The 19,649-nt window shown below is 38.0% G+C and overlaps 1 protein-coding gene across 6 annotated transcripts in view; it reads right to left on the bottom strand.

The window, feature by feature from the left end:
* Positions 1-7,008: 7,008 nt before the first annotated feature.
* The window catches only part of KHDRBS2 (KH RNA binding domain containing, signal transduction associated 2), a 372,066-nt gene continuing 359,425 nt past the window's right edge, over positions 7,009-19,649 (bottom strand). The window contains exons 14-15 of one of the 6 annotated variants that reach the window (XR_011738480.1): positions 17,040-19,621; positions 7,009-7,767 (exon numbers count right to left, since the gene is read on the bottom strand). The gene's annotated coding sequence lies outside the window, so the exon portion shown is untranslated. Of the gene's footprint in view, positions 19,622-19,649 lie in introns of all 6 variants that reach the window. The other 5 variants (XR_011738481.1, XR_011738483.1, XR_010651118.2 and 2 more) reach the window with 5 other exon arrangements.

Here is a 19,649-nt window from a genome sequence, read left to right as displayed (position 1 = left end):
GGACTCTGCTCACTTTCAGTGATATACATGGAAACCTTCACAGTTTTTAGCTTGGGCTAGGAGCCTCGACCCCCTGCCATAGCACCTGGGGTATGGAACAGCACACTCAACTCCAGAGACTTCTGAATCATGGAAAAAACAAAACTGGTCTGGTACGTGGTCATGAGTACTGGCTTGCAGTCATCTGTAATGTGAAATTTTTGGCATGGTACCCAGCATAGGCCTGGGCCAGGCGAGCTACCATCCTTCCTGACAGTGCCCAGGCCCAGCCCATGTGACAGCATGAGTTTGGGACCTAGAATGCAGATTGAGATGTAGACACCCTTTCTGATGTTGCTAGCACAAAACTCCATGGGATCAAATTCTGCTTGTTTTATAAACACTGAGTTGGCACTTGTCAATGAGCTCAGCAGTGTCCAGACTGGTCAAGGCCAAGCCCTTCACTCCTCTAGAGCAGTCCTGAAACGTGACTGTGGATAGCCAAGGAAGCTCTCTGCAGCCAGACAAGCCTTGCTTCTTCATATTTGCATGCATAATCTGTCTTAAGAACAGTAATGACAATAAAGTACTTGCTATCATATTCTTTCCTTCCCAAGCAAGATATTTTTGGAAGTTAGTGTGCAGCTCAGGCTGATAGTCTCTGCTGCCACAGTCTGATTTCAGTCGAAGGATTTATCCTTTGTATTCCCAAGTCCTCCTGTCTTTTTCAGTTCTAACTAACAAGAATGCTCCTGCAGCTAAAGGCAGGAAGAAATCCATCACGTACACAGCTCTCCCTCTAGCATGCCTTCCCCCTCTCTTTGTCTCACTCTCTCTCCTTTAATTGAGCTAGAGAGAAAGCATTTAGCAATCTCTCTCCCTCTTTCTCCTCATTAGGCTAACAATGACACATTCTTTTTCCAGTGTCTTTAGGAGTACACTGTAGCAGCCACTGCTCATAATTAACACTGGAGGAAGCAAAAGCTGGTGGCTCGATCCTGAATTTATGTAGATGCATGTAAATGAGAAAACATTTCCTTGAAATCAGATGTAATACAGCAGTGAAAAATCAACGGGGAGAGATCAGAATCTGGCTCAGTGGTGTTTTGACCGTCTCTAAGTGCTCAGGTTATTCTATACCCTTATTGATTCATATGAAGGTAGGCCTCAAGCACAATGATACAAACAGACAAAAATAACCTTTTAAGGATTTTCTGATACATTTTACCTGACTTTGTCAATTTTCCAGTTTGGTTTTCTCACTTTTATCTGTATAGTACAAAGTCATGTGTAACAAATTAAACATTTTTTCCATACACATGAAACTAGAACTGTTCTTTCTTTCCTTTTCCAACCTCCCTAATTTTTCTTTTTCTTAACTTCCTTTGCTTTCTGTCCTGCCTTCCTGCCTTTCTTCTATTCAGAAAAAGGTACTAATGAGCTCTAATAACCTCTCCATACTTCAGTTACTGCTGCTAATTGCAATCAAACTTACCACAATTTTTTACTTTTTTTTATTACTACAAAAAGATTCTCAAATCCTATGGTCACCTTATTGACCGTTATTAACATATGTCTATAGAGCTAAAAAAAAAAAAAAAAAAGGTGATAATTAACCCACAAACAGTGCACGTATTGTATACCAAAGGAAACTTAGTTTCAGTTGCTGATTTGGACAAGGCAGAAACTCTACTTAACGTTCAAAAGAGCGAATGGAAATATGGGTAAATGCAAAATGGATACATTCAATAGTCACTGCCTACAACTCCTTTAACAGGATTATTAAGAAATGGAAGTGATTATAAATTCGGAGCCTGAGTTTTAGTGTGTCTGTTGACTTCCATCAGAGGTGTTTAAATACTTCAAGGCATTGGTTAGTTAGCAAAGCCTCATATCATGCCTGAGAGTGACACAAATACTATGACCCTTCTACTAAACAATAAACTGAGGCATGGAGGAGTAAAGCGGTTACTACAAGTCCACAGAATCACAGTCGCATCTAAAACAAACCAAAATTAAGAAAAACTTCGGTGGAACTGGAGCCCTATATGGGTCATGTGTGGCTTCTCCTTTACATCAGCTTTTGTTTTCATCTCATTCAGTCTTCTTCCACTCCAAGCCTAAGACCACAGGCTCTTCTGTTAACCAGCATCTGTGGGCAGGCCTCAGTGTCCCTGAGATGTGTCTAACCCTTTGTACAGAGCCATCACCTCCAGAGAAATGTGCATGCTCATAGAATTTATAGGCAAATAGAGAGTGTCAGGACCTGACTGTGTTCCTCTGAAATATATGCAAAACTAAGCATGGCTTCAGTGAAGGAAGACCTGAGCGCAGCAGCCCACGCCAGAGATGCTTGCGAGGCAGCTTCCACGCCGATTCAGTCCCTGGCCTTTCTGCTGAGACTGTCAACCAAGGTGCCAATTAGTGCCAGTTGTGATGATGATTTTTGTGATGCTGACACCTGTCCACTATGAACTGGACTGGACACATTTCCCATTAGATGTTGAGCATCTGTCAGGTGGTAGCAGGGCTGAATGATGTATTAGCTTCCATGCACGTCAGTAAATCAGACAGGCTGTATTGTCTCTAAAATGCCTTTCGTGTCAAATTATTTTAATCTTTCTTTAATAATGCAACTGACTTTGTTCCTGTGATTTTTCAGTGTTTTCTAGCTCATGAATTATTTATTCTTATAATATCTAGTAACATTGTGTGACAAAACAAAAAAAATTCAAATGCAAATACAACCAGATTTTGACCTGTGGGCATAGAAAGCACACTTGCAAAAATGTACTTACATAGTCTTTTAACAGCATTTGTAGGTATAAATTGTGTAATTATAAACCTATCCAACTTCCTGCATAATTCCATCTTGATGGACACAGAGACTTGAACAAAGTAGAGTTTTCAATAGACATGTACAGACTTTTAGTGTGAGTAGATCTGAACACAACGCACTGGTTCACTTTGGAGCTCAAATGGAGCTTTTTATATGTAGATGCAAAGTAAGCATGTACCTATGTATGCATATGCAGAGATCCTGACCAGACGACCATTGTACCTGGTGGAGTTAGTGACCCACACAGCAACTACCCCGAAAAAGCATAGGCCTGCACTGTGCTGTGCACACAAAATGACCTTCAGGTCTGTGTTGTGCCACGCATGCCCATCCTCTGTCTGCAAGACAAATGTATCCGGCTACTGGCAATGATGCAGCCTGTGGGCAGCTGCCACTTGGTCCCACCCATTGTACCACCTGAAGGTCCTTGCTTTTACCTAAAACAGCAGCAACAAATTCTCACGTGCACATCTTTTTTTTTGTTTTTTTTTTGTTTGACACTAAAAATGATAAATGGAATTATTTTCTCTTAGGAAAAACCTTACAAGGACTCAGAAGACTGAAATATTGGGTAACCTTCACATGGACAGGATCAGCACAGGATGCTGCACTCTACTTGGAGGCCCAATTGATGGTGCTGGGGTTGCCAGCATCTGAAGATTATCTGTGCTACCTTTTTTTCCTTTACAGTGTTAACTGCAATAAATGGTAGTTTAAGCAATACTTCACAGAGTCTGAGTGCTCTTCTTACTGGGATTAAAATGGCGCAAAATATGTGTGTGAAAGTGTGTGCTGCACATCCTCTGCTGTGTTTCGATGTCTCTCTTTTGTGATCTTGCTTTAATATGACACCTTTTGCATCAGCCACATCCTCTTTTCATGTGCTGTTAATTTATTGAATTTACTTCACTGAGGACTACATGACTCTTTGCTTTGAGATGTCCTCATGTGTTCACAGGTCCAAGAGTTTACGCTCAACTTTTACTCTTCACTTTCCTCATTAAAGAAAGACTTCATGGAAATATCCAACCACCACATGATTTATTAAAGACAAGTGATAAAAGGAGGTGCCTCTTAAAGTTTAACTTCAAACTGGCGTAGTGGTTCATAAGATGTACTTGATTATCTTGATAATTTAAAAAAAAATAATGACTGTGGAAAAAATCCATTTCATGAAATAACTAAATAGGGCTGCATAATGTGTTCAAGGCATTCCCCATGTTAAATAGTGTGTGACATAGTAACAGCATTTCGCATAATTACGAGAGAACTGAAAGGAGTGTATCAAGCCCCACTATCTTCATCTGATAGATTGGACTCACTCTCTGAGAAATCCTGGATTTGTTTGCATGACTATACATTGAGTCTCCTCCTCAATACCCTGGATTCTTTACTCAGTCATTCCCTAACCATGACCTTTTAAAAAATGGATACAAGGGCATTTATTTTATTTTTTCATAGCAAAAGCATATATAGTCAGAGTTCCTAGTAATACAATTTATTTTTAAATTATGGATTTCTATTGTGAATAACAAACAGGAACTGAATAATTAGTTTTATTATTTTCTGTAGGGTGCATACTTGATGGCTGATGTATCTGGTTGGGAAGCAGAAGATAGCTATTCGTAGTTATTTCAGTTTCAAGGACTGTTGGTTAAATCACAAGGAACTTGATAGAAACTTTATCAGGTGGATTTTTTTACAGACACATAGAATCATAAAATGTCCTGAGTTGGAAGGGACCCAGAAGGATTGAGTCCAACTCCTGTCCCTGCATATGACAACCCCACAGTTCACATCATGTGTCTGAGGGTGTTGTTCAGTCTCTTTTTGAACATTGTCAGGCTTGGGGCTGTGACACCTCCTTGGGGAGCCTGTTCCAGTGCTCCACCATCCTCTGGGGGAAGAACGTTTTCCTAATGTCCAAACTGAGCACCCCCTGGCACATCTTCCTGCCATTCCCTCGGGTTCTGTCACTGGTCACCAAAGAGAAGAGTTCAGTGTCTGCCGCTCCTCCTTCCCTTGTGAGGAAGGTGTAGACTGCAATGAGGTCTTCACTTAGTCTCCTCCAAGTTGAACAACCCAAGTGACTTTAGCCATTCCTCATACAGTTTCCTCTCCAAACCCCTCACCAGCTTTGTAGCCCTCTTCCGGACGCTCTTTAGTAGCTTTATCTCTTTTTTATCCTGTGGCACCCAAAACTGCACACAGTGCTACAGGTGAGGCCACACCAGTGCAGAGCAGAGCAGGACAATCACCTCCCTTGACTGGGTGGCAATGCTGTGCTTGATGCACCAAGGACACAGTTGGCCCTCTTGGCTGCCAGGGCACACTGTTGGCTCACGTTCAACTTGCCATTGACCAGAACCCCCAGATCCTTGCTGCAGAGCTGCTTTCCAGTATATTTTTCCCTAGTCTGTATGTACAGCCAGTATTGCCGTGTCCCAGCTGCAAAATCTGGCAGTTGTCTTTGTTGAACCTCATGTGGTTGGTGATTGCCCAGTTCTCCAATTTGTCCAGATCCCTCTGCAGGACCTCTCTGCCCTTGAGAGTGTCAACAGCTCCTCCCAATTTAGTGTCATTGGCGAACTTACTTAGTATTCCCTCTAGTCCTGTGTCCAAATAATTTATGAAGACATTGAAGATCACTGACCCCAAGATGGATCCCCACATAACCCTGCTAGTGACTGGTCGGCTGCCCAACATAGCCCCATTTACTAGAACCCTTTGAGCCTGGTCCATTAGCCAGTTGCTCACCCACTGCATTGTGTGTTTATTCAGTTGTATGCTGGACATCTTGTCCAGGAGAATACTGTGAGAGACAGTATCGAAGGTTTTACTGAAATCCAAAAAGATTACATCAACAGGCTTTCCTTGGTCAACTAGGTGCGTAACCTTGTCGTAGAAAGAAATTAAGCTTGTTAAGCAGAACTTTCCCCCTCATGAACCCATGCTGGCTGGGACCAGTGATCATGTTGTCATTCAGGTGTTTTTTAATAACTCCCAGAACAATCTTCTCCATGATTTTGCTAGGCACAGAAATGAGGCTGACAGGCCTGTAGTTGCCAGGGTCATCCCTGTTGTCATTCTCATAGATTGGGACAATGTTTGCCAGCCTCCAGTCAACTGTGACCTCTCCAGATTCCCAGGAGCATTGAAAAATCATGGAGAGAGGCCTTGCTATGACATTAGCCAGCTCTTTAAGCACCCTTGGATGAATTCCATCAGGCCCCATTGACTTGTAGGGATCTAGCCCGAGTAGTAAATCCCTTACAAGTTCCAGATTGACTGGGAGATTATTGTTCAGGCAGCCACAGTTCTTTAACCCAGGGCTATGGGGGCCCTCTAGTCCATCTTCGGTGTTGAAGACCGAGGCAAAGAAAGCATTAAATGTCTTGGCTTTGTCTATGTCCCTGTTTATGAAGTGACCATGCTCATCACGTAAAGGGCCAATGTTATTTCTGACTTGCCTTTTGCCCTTAACATATTTTAAAAAGCCCTTTTCATAGGGATTTATGCAATGAACACCCATTAGGGATTTTTGTCTGTAGTTCTGCAAAACCTTTGAAGTTTCAAAATAGGTTGCACATTGTTAATGCATTGAAAAAGCCATCCTACTTTACGGCCGCAAAACAAAAGATGAAAAATACATTTGCATTTTCCAGTGGAAAAAAAAGTCACCTGAGGAAATGAAAAACACACACACACATATATATATATGAATATAAACTTGAGACATTGAAAACATACTTTGGATGTGTTCACTTTCTCTCTCTTGACCAAAGCACAATGGCTTTTCTCATGGCTTTGCTGCATGTAATGTACCATGGAATATTCCCTAGATGGTGTGGAAAAAAGAGGTTTGATATGATTTCTACTTGTGAGCTTGTGCAAATCCATCTACTTGAGTCAGCAATACTTTAAGACATGTTTTGGAATAATATAAAGTGTATTTTTTAATAATTATGAAAATCTTTAATATATTACTTGTTAAATTATTATGTAATAGTAGACTTGTCATATCTCATTTGGAACCAATACAAGTAACTAATGAGGGTGCACACCATATACCTTTTTTTTTTTTTTTTTTTTTTAAGCATACCACTTGTTTGGTTATCATAATAAGATTTAATATGAGCACCTTGGTGGTATATTTTGGTGTTAATATACAACACCTCAAGTTCCAGAAGTTTGGCTTCTTTTGTCTCCTTAGATTTATAAAGTAAGAGTCTTCATACAGATGATTTAAGGAAGCAAATTACAAAAGTTTCTTATATTAATCAAATTTTAAACAACCTATGGGATATAGTACAAATTCCTTTGCCTTCGAACAGTTCCATACCTTCAGGGACTCTCCAAAGCAGGATACATGCGATGTGTTGTATGTTGCAATACATTATATCTGTTCTTAGGCCCATTCAAACAGAAGCTGAAAAATGTACGTTGTAAGCAATGCTGAGGCAGTGCATTCTTTGTTTCAGTTCAACACAGCATTTGCCAAAACTCATTGCACTGTGTACCTTCTGTTAACATGTCTTCCCGACTTTTAAACTAGAAAATATTGATGGAAACTGGGTCTTAGAAGCAGGAGAGTGTGTTGTAAAGGACCTGAAACACATAGCATGTGTGTTGGATCTTTGGTTAGCTAAAGCTTTTGAAATCTAGGCAGGATCCACAGTGTGAACATTAAAGCAGAAAGAGATTTATTCTGTATAGTTTTATCATTTTGTTACAATCTTTGTCATAAGAAAGGAAGAGGTAACCTTGTGCCATTTTCAGTTCTTGTTTAATATCTTCTTCACAGGAAAAGGCTGCCAGGATATTAAACTCATCTGTTCTCTTGGATAATAAGGATGTAATGTACCATTTTGACCTTTCCAAATGCTGTGTTGAAAATTGATGTTCATTAGTTTTTTTTTTTTTTTTTTCTTGATTAATGTCTCACTAACCTGTAGAAACAGAATGGAATAAGACCTAGTCAAGATACAGCACACCAAGCATGATCAAAACAGAACCACACATTTGTATAGCTAAGGGCTACAACAGACATTAATACTTTTTGTGCTATAACATTTCTGTGTTCACTCATAACAAAGAAGCTAAAAGGATGTTTATTTAAATTTTCCTAATGACATTTCAGAGTCTCAAGCTGAAGAGCTTCTATTTGGTTCAAAGTTTAATTATTACAATAAGAAAGACTGTATTTCTGGGATCTGTAGAAGAGTTTCAGAGATGAAGTCATAAGAGAACTGAATTATAATCCTCAAATAGAAATGTAATTAAATGATAAAATATATATGACTGAGGGCCAGATTCTGTTAACCTTATTCATCTTTGTTGATTTACAGATGCTTAAATTCAGAAATAGATGTTAAGGGCAGAAAAAATTATACATTATTGTCTAGTCTAAACTCCTGTGTGGTCCCTAAATTTTCTCTACTAGCGTCTGCAGTTTCTGTATGAGATGTAGCATATATTTCAGAAGGACACAGATTGCTCCAACAGTTAAAAGCTCCCATCGTTAATTTGGCTCCAGCTATTTGTACATTCCTTCCTCCTAAATTAAAGAGATCTTAATTGTCAGAAATCTTTTTTGCCTGTAGGTACCTGAAGGCTGTAGTCAAGCTACTTCTCAGTCTTCTCTTGACTGAATTAACAGATAGTTTCTTTTATGTTTCTCTATTGGTACATTTTCTTTAACTTTCGTTCATTTCAGAACCCTTCTCTGTACATCTTTTTGATTTTCAGCATCCTTCCCCATAAGTCACAATGGCACATGGCTTTCCAGTAAGTTTCACAAATGTGAAGAAATAATGCTGGGCTAATTTCTGAATATGGTTTACCTATTTACTCTTCAAAGGTCGTATTTGTCTTCAAATAGCATCCCACTCATAGTTCATATCCAACTTATCTATAGTGACACTGTGTCCTTCTGAAAATCAATATTTTTCTGGCTAACTCAGGATTAAAACAGACAAAAACTAAAATAAACTATTAATCAAAACAAAAACTAAGCCACAAGCTCTCCCTTTCTATACAATTAAAAAAAAATGAATACACTGCTCACTTGTGTTCACAGTTTGGTTCTGCTGTCTGTAATTGCCTGTATTAATGGGACTTTAAACTCGAAGTTTAACACTTTTGGTTAGTTTCCACTTTCTTTTCAATAGCAAAATGTTTTCGTCTATAGCTAACCTCTGACCGGGAGAACTGCCCAGCATTGGGACTGTTGTTACAGAATTACATACACACTTGGTGGTGATAAAATGACTGTTAATGGTGCTCTTGAGAGAGAATAACCCAACCTTGATGTCAATGTTATGAATGCCTCTATCAGAGACATTTGTAAACTGTTGTTTATTTTATCTCTCTCTGTAGATCAGTCAGCATTTTCAAAGCACTAAGTAAGAATCTTTGTATCAGCACTTATGAAACCAGAAGTTACAATAGGAAAAATATATTGGCGTAACAGAGGAAACCGCCTAGTCTGGGCAGGGAATTTCTTTTAAGTGATTTGTATAACACCCACAAGTATTAAGAGATCAACATGGGATGCAATGACAGGTAACAATTCACATGATTCTCCATAGGAAAACAGATCAGTGTCATTAACAAAGCAATAGCTTGAAGTTCTGTGTACAGCACATCTACCTAGATATATTTTTTCCTGAGTCTAAACATTAGTATAAATGAAAAAAACATTTCCCCAGAAAAGAACAGAATTCCAAGAAGTAGTTTTAGCTGCAGGTTTTATCAATTGGTCTGTGCTCTAATGCTGTGTTCCCAGGAGAAGGCAAGTCATCAATCAGGAGGGGTTTACAATGAAACTAGGTACTGTATTAACTGTTTTCTCACTTTTAATTTGTAGAGACAGCTCAGTATCGAAAGGAAGGAGCAAAACCAAAATAAGTAATTTCAGATCCTTTCAGAGATCCAGTATTCATATGGATGCACATGTAGGTAGCCAGGCACATGCACACACACATATAGTGTCCAAAATGTGATCTTACAACCTTTTCTAGTGTCTATATATTTGAAATAGCAGTATGGCACACCACCATCGACTGTCCTGTTCTGCAAGGGGATGTCTTCAAAGGTATTCGTATTGGAGGCACTAAAGACTACAGGTATGTATAAAATGCTGTAGTCTGATCTCAAGTAACCACACAAACCATGAGAACCTTCTGCTGAATCTATAGATTCCTTGGAAGAAATAATTACCCTGTTTCTTGATAAACTGCAATCCTTGACATGCTTTCCGAACAGGGCAGCACATGGAAAAGACTGGAACTCCACAGCACCAGGCACGGCTACTTTACCCATTTATGTGAGTAATCTGAATCTCTTTAAGGATCACTAATGTTTTGTTCAGAGCTATTATAAAACCAGGCACACGTAAAATGGAGCCATATGGCTCTTCCTCTTCTCAGAATGAGATTGCTGTCTCTTACCCTACTTTAAAGTGCTACACGGAGAACTACACAGATGCATCCTATTGACAGCGGGACTAGGCACTTTCATTTTTTGCCTAGTATTAAGCCTACATAAAGTTCAGTATCATTGATTTTATGTTTTGTTTTCAAGGGACTGTGAAAAAAGAGCCTGGAGAATAACTAATGCACAAATATAATTCAAAACGAGAGGGAAGAAAGAGTGAGGTCTAATTAAAGAAGCATGAACAGTTGAGGTATGATATTTTGACAGCATTAACTAGACACAGCTTAATTTTTTCAGGGCATTCTGGATTTTAGTTAGAAAAATACAGTTTAGGTAGAAACTTCACTTTTCTTTTCAGGCCCTTGAAGAAAGGACAGAGATTTTACATGACATGAAATCTCATAGTGTTTATGAAATATTTTTTTGTGCTCCGAAATATTTTATCAGTAAGCCAAACCCAAGAAAGTGAATTTAATTTTATCAATGGATTATACCATTAAGGTTTTTCTTATTTTTCCTTTTTTTTTTTTTCCCCCTTCTGCTTTCTTATTTTTTAAATTTTTGTTTTTAGAAGAGTCACAACAAAGTCACAACATTTTCTCAACGAATTAAGTAGCTCAGCCTCTTCTCTTAAGACATGAGCTATACATGTATCCTATAGGAAACAAATTCCCTGGTAGCTGGAGAGATTTCCCAGTAGCAAGACTTTTCATAATAAATTTTTAGTTTAAGTTAGTTAGATAACAAGCAAGTTTCTTCAGACCCAGTTATCCAAATACCACTTTATGCTTACTTGTAAAGCCATTAGATCTTTGTATCTACTCTTATTAAATGCAAATTTCCATTATTTTTCATAGGTAATGAAGCAGTCCATAATCACTGACCCATTTTGAAGAAAGACAAGCCCTTTAATTCCTGCAGGGTATTTCTGAACCTTGCAGTACTCATCAAAGTGGTATGCAGGTACACCTTATGAATACAGGTAGATGAACTGCACAACAATGAAGTAAACTTGGCTATTTAAAATACAAACGATTAAAAATTCCCAGATGATACACTTGTGATTCTAAGAATATTCTCCATAGATTTTTCACAAAAAAATGTGGCTTTAGTATTCACAAAAATAATATTTTCTGGCATTTCTTCAGGTGAACAAGTAACTCACTGTGACAAAATATGGAAAGACATGAATTATATGACAATAGAATAATAAAACCAAGGATCAAATGTACTACTGTACAAACTATAAATACAAATGCACTGTACTATGTCAATTCTAGTGTTGAGGCAGCAACCATAATATAATATGATTTTATATTGTTTTCTAAGACCTTTTTGGTAAATGTGCAGAAAAACTAGATTTCCCCTGAACGGTATCAGTATATGGGTTATTTCAAATTATGAACATTAAAAATCATAATGACTGGAAACACCTTTTTCTTCTGTTGGCAGCACAGAATAGATCCCCAACAGCTAGAATTTACACAGCTTATCATTTAACACGGCAAGAGATACTTTCCTTTACCTCAGGGTTAAAGCGATGTCTGGTAAAATTACGTTCTATTTTGAAAAGGGAAATAGGTGAATATTGACACTAGGATTCAGGCCATGTTTTTTTATACTGCCTAGAATTTTGGATTTCTTATGACAGGGTAGGAATGAAAGCAAAACTTGCATATTTGCATAGAGAAAAAGTAATTATTTTGATATTTTTAAAGTCATATAGAAATCCTAATGCAAAGGCCTAAAATTTAATACCTAACCTAAAAACAAATTAAAACAAATTCCTGTCTTCTTACAGATTATAATGAAATCTGGTGTGTCCAGAAATTAACAGAACATGAAAACAGAGCATGAAAGGACTTGTTAAAACAATTAAAATTGCACGTAGGGGTATTTTACTGAATTTAATTTTTATTTGTAACATTGTCAAAGCATCAGTCTTTTGTATGTGGACAATCCCAGTCTTTCCTTCAACTTACTCAGAGTTACTTTGCAGCCAAACAGATTTGTGGAATTAAAAAAAAAAAAAAGCAATGGACACTGAGTACCTGTGCAGAGCGTGTGTAAAGCTACACAGAATGCAGTGGAAATGTCACTGTTTCCCGGTCATCTTGCCAAAGGCAATGCCCAGTGATCACATCAGGCTCCAAAGAGTTGCTGGTTCAGAATGGTCACTGCCAGCTCCCCTTTGCAGTGACCAACCCACTACTTTTAGGAGCAGCGGTTACAAGAAACACCCTCACCAGGTAAGTTGACCTGGAGCACTTGTTTCCTTCTTCTGCCATAGAGCTGGAGGAGTTCTAACAAGTTTTAGAACCCTTGGCATAAAGCTGGGGGCAGCAGCTGGAACGTGACTTGGGAAGAGGAAGACTGGAAGCCTTGAAACTTCAGCAAATGTTGATTATGGATTGTCTACGGGGATCTATACAGCTTGAAAACCACAGCACAAACCAGAATGCACAGGACTTTCAAGATCACTGCTTGTGCCTCAGGTCCTGAGCACCAACACCTGCAACACAGAGAGTACTTTCCTCACCCTTCTCCAACTTCTCAGTGCTCTCCATTAGCTCTGTATTTAATCTTTTCAAGAAAAACCCTGTCCAAAAATAAACTACTCTGGAAAAGAATTTCAAATTTATTCCCTCAGCATTAGAGTTTCAGTAGTTTGCTCATTGTTATAGCTTTATTTTGTACAATGGACTATTATGTATATCTACATTCTGTATTTCATATATATGCACTACAAACATGACAGAGAGCAGCTCCAGGTCTGTACTGAAACACTTAACAGTTATTAAACACTTTGGTGCAATGGAACGCTAAAACTTTATACATAAAAAAATCAAATAGATTTCAATAGACAGTACATACAAGCTTATGTTTATATTTCCTCAACTTTTTCCAGCATCAGATCCATCTACTCTTTTAAATGAGGAAAATAAATAGATTTTTATTACTCTGAATCTTAAGAATATAAAATCTCAGTTGTTTCACACTACATCATGTGCAGCATTGAACTGAAGGGTTGATTTCAAATCTCCTGAAGTCAGTGAGCTTCAGTGAAGGGCTGGGTTGGCTTGAATTTGATCACCACTGTCCTTTGTGTTCACTACAGCACAAAGAAACTGCATTTCCAGTGGATAAACAACGCTAGTCATGCACATAACACTGAAAGTGAAAAGATATGTATTGGGAGGTCAACAACAAAAAAATGAGGCTTTCCATTGTTTGTTAATCCAAACATTTGTGTTTCTGATTTAGGGATTATGGCTCAGCAGATGCCAACTGTTTACATTTCAAGAAATGGTACCTCTGATACATATGAAGGGCTAATCCAGAAGTGAATCTGCTTGATGTCTATAAATATTTGGATGTGGTGTGCTACTTTAATGGAATTAATAAAAATCATGGAGATTTTCATTGGTACACAGACTGCACTCCACAAAACACCATTGAAATGACTTGCTGTAGCCCATTTATTAATGTCTTCTGTACTCTTATATTTAGCATGGTATCATTTTAGATCTGACAACCTATACACCTATGATTAGACCCACTGAGGTGAACAGGATTTCTCATTACTGTAGTAAGATATGACTTTTTAAAAAATCATTACTTTTTACTTTCTTAGTCTGACACAGGAACTTCCTTACAGGTATCAATTCTTGCAGTTGTACACAGTTACTCAGAGTACTAGGAGAGAAAGGAGCATTTCAGAAACCACAGAAGGCAATTATTCATAAAGGCTGATGATTTAGTGACATATTTTATAGCTTATGGTAAGTCAGTTCTTTGTGGTTTTAGTAAAAAAGCTTAAATGAGTTCTCATATTTATTTTTCAGGGTTATTACATTTATCACTGTTAACTGCCCTTTGCTTGGATCAGAATAACTCAAATATTTTTAAGTATATGTCTAAATACATTGTTTACTTTTTTGTTGCCCTTCACTCTCTTTGTCCTTGACAAAATCAGTTTTGTCGTCCCTTTTCCACATTCTCAGACAGAACTAGTTTATGCCAACCAATTTCCATGTGATGGAAATACCTGCCCTTTTGTCGATAGGATGGGCATATGCAGTATTCTACTGATGTATGTGTACCTCTGAAGCATACGCATTACATTCTTTAAGTGAATTATTTGCCACAGTATTGTTACACTTAGCTCATTCTGCCAGCTGAATTCACTGATACTGGGATCAGCTGAGTGCTTGTCACCAGTTCCCAAATATTTACAAAATAATTGGGTTTTACTCAAAAATATATATCTGAGAATGTTCACAATATTGCAGTATTACAGAAAATATTTCTGCGGTACATAGAGTGTAGAAATGCTGAGAAAGAGAGCTGGAGTACACGAGCAGTAGACACAGATAATACTTTTCTGTTCAATTCAGGATCCATTTTCTAGTGTTGTCATTATATGATGCATTAGAAGACGCTGCAAAAGTCTCACAATATTTGTACCTGTTCCGTGGTGCTGTGCAGAGACAGACATTTCTGATTTCACAGACAAATCTTACAGGACCTACACAGCGAAAATGCCTTCCACTCAACTGCCAATTAAAACCAAACAGCTGTTACAAAAAATCTTGCTCTCTGAACTATGTCATTATTGTCATAACTTAAAAATCTCTCCAGACAAAGATTGATTGTGAGAGGGTAGGAAGCTGGATGAGGTTCTGGCCATAAGCAAGAGGAATGACCGGAAAGCCACATTAGAAGACTAATATTGTACCACCTTGGTATTCATATAAAGATTGATGTTGACTAAAAGAATACAGCTGAAAGTGAAATGTCAAAATAGGAAGTACAGAAAAATACAAGTAGGGTAGATCTAAAAAGACAGTTAAGAAATTTCAGAGATGATGTTAAAGTAAGCAACTGAGAAAGACACTGGTATGCCAACATGGATTTTGACAAAATGCAGAATGATGTACTTCAGAAATATGAATACTAATATATATCCCTTGATTTTCAATTCATTGCATTCATTGAAAAGATATAGAAGTCATTGTGGTCATCTCAATAGAATCAGCTGCTCTGTGCACAACGGATGTCCAAGTAACAGCAAATAGTTTAATGTGAAGTGCAATTAGAATGTTAGATTATTTTACATGCCGAAAGTGTGCTTCAATCTTCATCTAAAATACTTGAAAAATTCTAGTGACTAAAAAGTCAGTGCAGCCTACTGATGCAAATCTTACTATTCATTTAATTTAGAAACAAGTAAAACCTGAAGGGTCCAGAGATAAACATTTCACATTTTTTAAGTGTAAAATGAACTTGAACAAGTCACTAAGCCAAATTATTAGTAAGCACAGAACTAAAACTCTTTTAATATACATCATAAATATGTGTTTATGGGCAATAGGAACAGCCCTATTTCTGGTGAAAACACATCTCCTACCTCTCAAAAAATAACTAACACACCAAACCCCACTTTCATCTTCCAGAGGAATTCTGGTGTTGAACTCTCTTCTGTACATTTAAGTTAAAGATTACAGAAAAAAAAAAAAAAAAAAGGAATATAAATTCTTATCCTTTCAGGCAAAAATGAGATATCATATTCCTGAGACTGGGGAAGAACTTTCTGTGCTGGTAGCTTTTGCTCCTAGGGAACCCATCACTACTGTTACAAATGTCTGTTATTCTTAAGTTTTCACCTAGCTCAGGTTTGGGCACTGGCTAGCCAAGAGGTCATCTCTTTTTGGGTACAGCCCTCTCCATCGGGAATTACACTGCTTATCAGTGTTCATTTTGTCAAATCCACTATGCTGAAGTGGAACATGGAGCTGTAGCATGCTCACAACACAGGCAGTGTTTAACCCCTGCTCCATTTCCTGAGAGATGGGGGTGGCTCATGCTGATGGCTGTAGTTTTTAAAACCTATAAAAGTATGAGAATGACCTGGGTTATTTCTTATTTACATAAACACCAATAGTTTGTTGCTTGATTTAGTGTTCTGGAAAACAATGCATATATTACCAGCCCTTACTTGACCTTTGCTTATAAAGATACAAACAAGCCAAAAGCTAGGTTCAGTTTGGAGGTTTTAGCTTCATGCTGGCATGATGCTAAAGCTATAGGGAGAGCAAAAGCTTGTGCTCTGGGAAGTAAACTTCCTGTGTTAACATCTGCTTTTCTGCTCAGGTCTGGGATAGGAGTTTTCAGGAGCTGCTCCAAGTCTGCATTGTCACCTAATTTTGGAGCAATAGATACTCCTAGATCTATTATGGATAGTTTCTATGTGGACGCTGTTAAGATCCACACTATGTGCCATGTCCCTGGCCCGAGTTTCAGTTGGTCACGCTAGGCAACATCTGTGATGTACAGCTTTTTATTTTTCAGAGAAAAAAACTCTTCCATCTTCTCTTGCTTTGTGTATCCACCTTCCATTTCCATCTTGAGATTCTTGCCCTTCTAACAGTTCCCTTCACTCTCTCTACGGAATAACCGAGAAGCCACTTGCTCGTATTCATGAACTACTGTTCTAACTGAAGTCTTTGAACCTGTGACTGTCTTTCGGAAGTCCTTTACTCCACCATCTATGTTCAAAAAGTTTCATGTCTTAAAATGACAAGTATAGAAGTATTCTAGAGGAGACATTCACAGCATGCAAATACATCTGTGGAGATGCATATTGAACATTTCTTTACAAAAGGATGAAAGTATGCGGAATGGACCTCCAGCTTGGATTGGGATTATAACCACTATCTATTCATGCCATAACATTCATCCTTTTCCCCATGAAGACTGCCATTTTTAAGTTGCAAAAGCCTACCTTCACCAAAATCGCTTTAACACATCTATGTGCAAATCTCCTACCAGCTCCACAGGAGCAGTGATTAGCAAAGGTGGGGTAACAGAAAGAGCAGGAAACTGCAGCTTAAGTTCTCTTTCCCCGTGTGGGACACCAGCATTTCAGAAGAGTATCTGAAAGACAAATTTGGATTTACTGTTTTAGCAGTGGGAAAGTCAACTCTTAAATGAGGCCTTTAAGAAAACATCTGCTTCTCTAATGGCTGGTCCTCTGTGCAACAGTGAAGACTTTGGAACTGCATGTGTTAAGTTCGTGCCCAATTTTAGAAATTCCTGCATAGTGAAGTTCAAAATAGACATTTTAATTCCAAAGTCAGCAGACATTTCATGCAGTATCCATGCATCATAAGAAAGAGAAAGGAAGTAAGAAAGGTGACAACATCGGATTAAGAAATGTTAGGGAACTGATGAAAACCATGATGGGAGAGTCACTTGCAGTAGACTGGAAAGCAGAAAGGAAAAGCTGGTAAAATTACACACCTTTTCCTATGATCAGCAGAGGTTGTAGTTCTCATATGGGACATTGGAAAAATAGGTCCTACTTTCTCAAATTGTAATTGACACACCATCTGATTTGTTAAGTTCAAAAGTTGAGACTGCATTGAATTTTTAGCTCTGCCAGTGCAGCATAGTTATCACAGCCCTCAGAGGTTAATTTGGATAGCCACAATGATCATATCTATATGTCATGTTTCGCTTGAATATGGGCTAAGGGTCTCTATGGACACTGCTCATGCTTAGTCTGCCATCTCAAGAGCTCCCAAGGAAAGAACTGGCATTCTGTCCTGTGTCTAGCAGCAATAATTTGCTGCTGCAAAGTCTTGCTCTGCTTCAGCTGTATTGGTCATTCCTAAAGCTCATGCTTCCAGAGTGCATATGGAAGGTGCAATATTTACCAGTTTCTCCACAACAGCATTCCAAATCAGAAAAAAACTGTAAAAAAGGGGTGTGTGTCTGGTATTTTGTTGTTGTGGGGTTTTTGTTTGTTTATTTTTTCCTAATTTCTTTGCTTACATATCTAGTTTAAAGTATGATTTATTCTTCTGGGAAATCTGTACAAAAGTACACATCCACAAATGGATTATCAACAGACTTGCCAACTTATTCCAGCAGTGCATGTAAACGCTATCTGTACAATTCATAAGAGACATAAAAATAATAAGAGAAAGGGGCAACTGAGGCAAAGTATGAAGACTGAGGGCTTCAAATGCACAAGGGAAAAAAAATACTGGCCTGCAGAAGCATCCATTTAGTGATGAGGTATAACCAAAAAAGTAGCCACTTGATCTTCAGGCTGAGGTTACTGCACTGGCAATTAGAAAATTATCTTTTTACCTCAAAGCAGCTTACCTCTGACCGGAAGTCACCAAGGGACAAAAACCTGGTGTCTAAGATTGCTGTTTTTTTTTTTTTTTTTAATGAAGTCACATTTCAAGGAAAGCTGTAATTTGAAATGCAACATTTATCGCTACTTTTCAAGGAGAAGCTAAAAGAAAATCATTCCATATCTTCCTCAATAGTTTTGATATTAACAAATGCTCATATACTCAAGTGCAAAATTACCATGATAGCAAAAGAGAAAGGGTTCTTTTAATTTGCTGTCCTGTTTTGAATGTCCAGTGACCTGCAAAACCTGGACAAAAGCCATTGGTTTATTAATTTACGAGAATGCTTTAGAAAAATCTCTTTGTTTCTATAGGAGCAGTGAAATTCCATGATTACTTCAGATGTTAAGAATAAAGAGTGACACCTGTGATGTGCCTTGTATACGATAACAAAAGATGCAAAAGTTATTGGACTGTATAATATTCATGACTAACCTGGAACAGACTTAGAATCCTATACCACGGGAATAACAGAATGAATGGAAAGCAGTTAATAGGATTAAACCCACTGTACAGACATGTGAAGAATAAAGCCGTAGTTAATGATCTCTCATGATCTCTCTCCCCCCAGCTCCCACCAATTCCTTCTTTATTCCTTTTTGATCTATGTAATTGGGGTATACACTTGTACATGATCTTGTTAATGTATTTAGTGTTTTTCTTAAAAACTCAGATGATGGGAACGTTACTTTTTTTAAACAACAATGAAATATATTAGACCTATATGAAGGAAATGGAAAGTATTATTCTGAAAGCAATTATTCTGTGCAACTCGAAACTAGTGCCTGAAGTCTGCATAGGCAGCTAGCAGAGCTGACAACTATGGGGAGTTAATCTAGTAACAAGGTGCTAAATTGTCCTATTCTTCTTAGTGACACAAATTCTCAGACTATTCAAATTGCTATCACTTTCTTGGCACTAGTGCAATGAAGTGCTGATTTTAAACCCAGGACAAGTTACCTCAGTAGTATTGCTTCTATGAGGTGTCATACTGTTTTTTCAGTGTCTTCTGAGCATGATACTACTTGGTGTGAGGAACGATCATACTTCGAGGACTGGTAGTATCTTCAAAAAGCTGAGGTATTTTTCTGGCAATCCTCTTGTTTTCTTTGTTAGTGTCCAAAATGCACACACTCCTTTCTTTCCCAAACCTGGGAATCTGCAATGCATGTGGTTCAATCAAAGGA

This window comes from Patagioenas fasciata, chromosome 3 (assembly GCF_037038585.1).
Source record: "Patagioenas fasciata isolate bPatFas1 chromosome 3, bPatFas1.hap1, whole genome shotgun sequence".
NCBI lineage: Eukaryota > Metazoa > Chordata > Aves > Columbiformes > Columbidae > Patagioenas > Patagioenas fasciata.
This window is presented reverse-complemented; position numbering and strand designations above follow the sequence as displayed.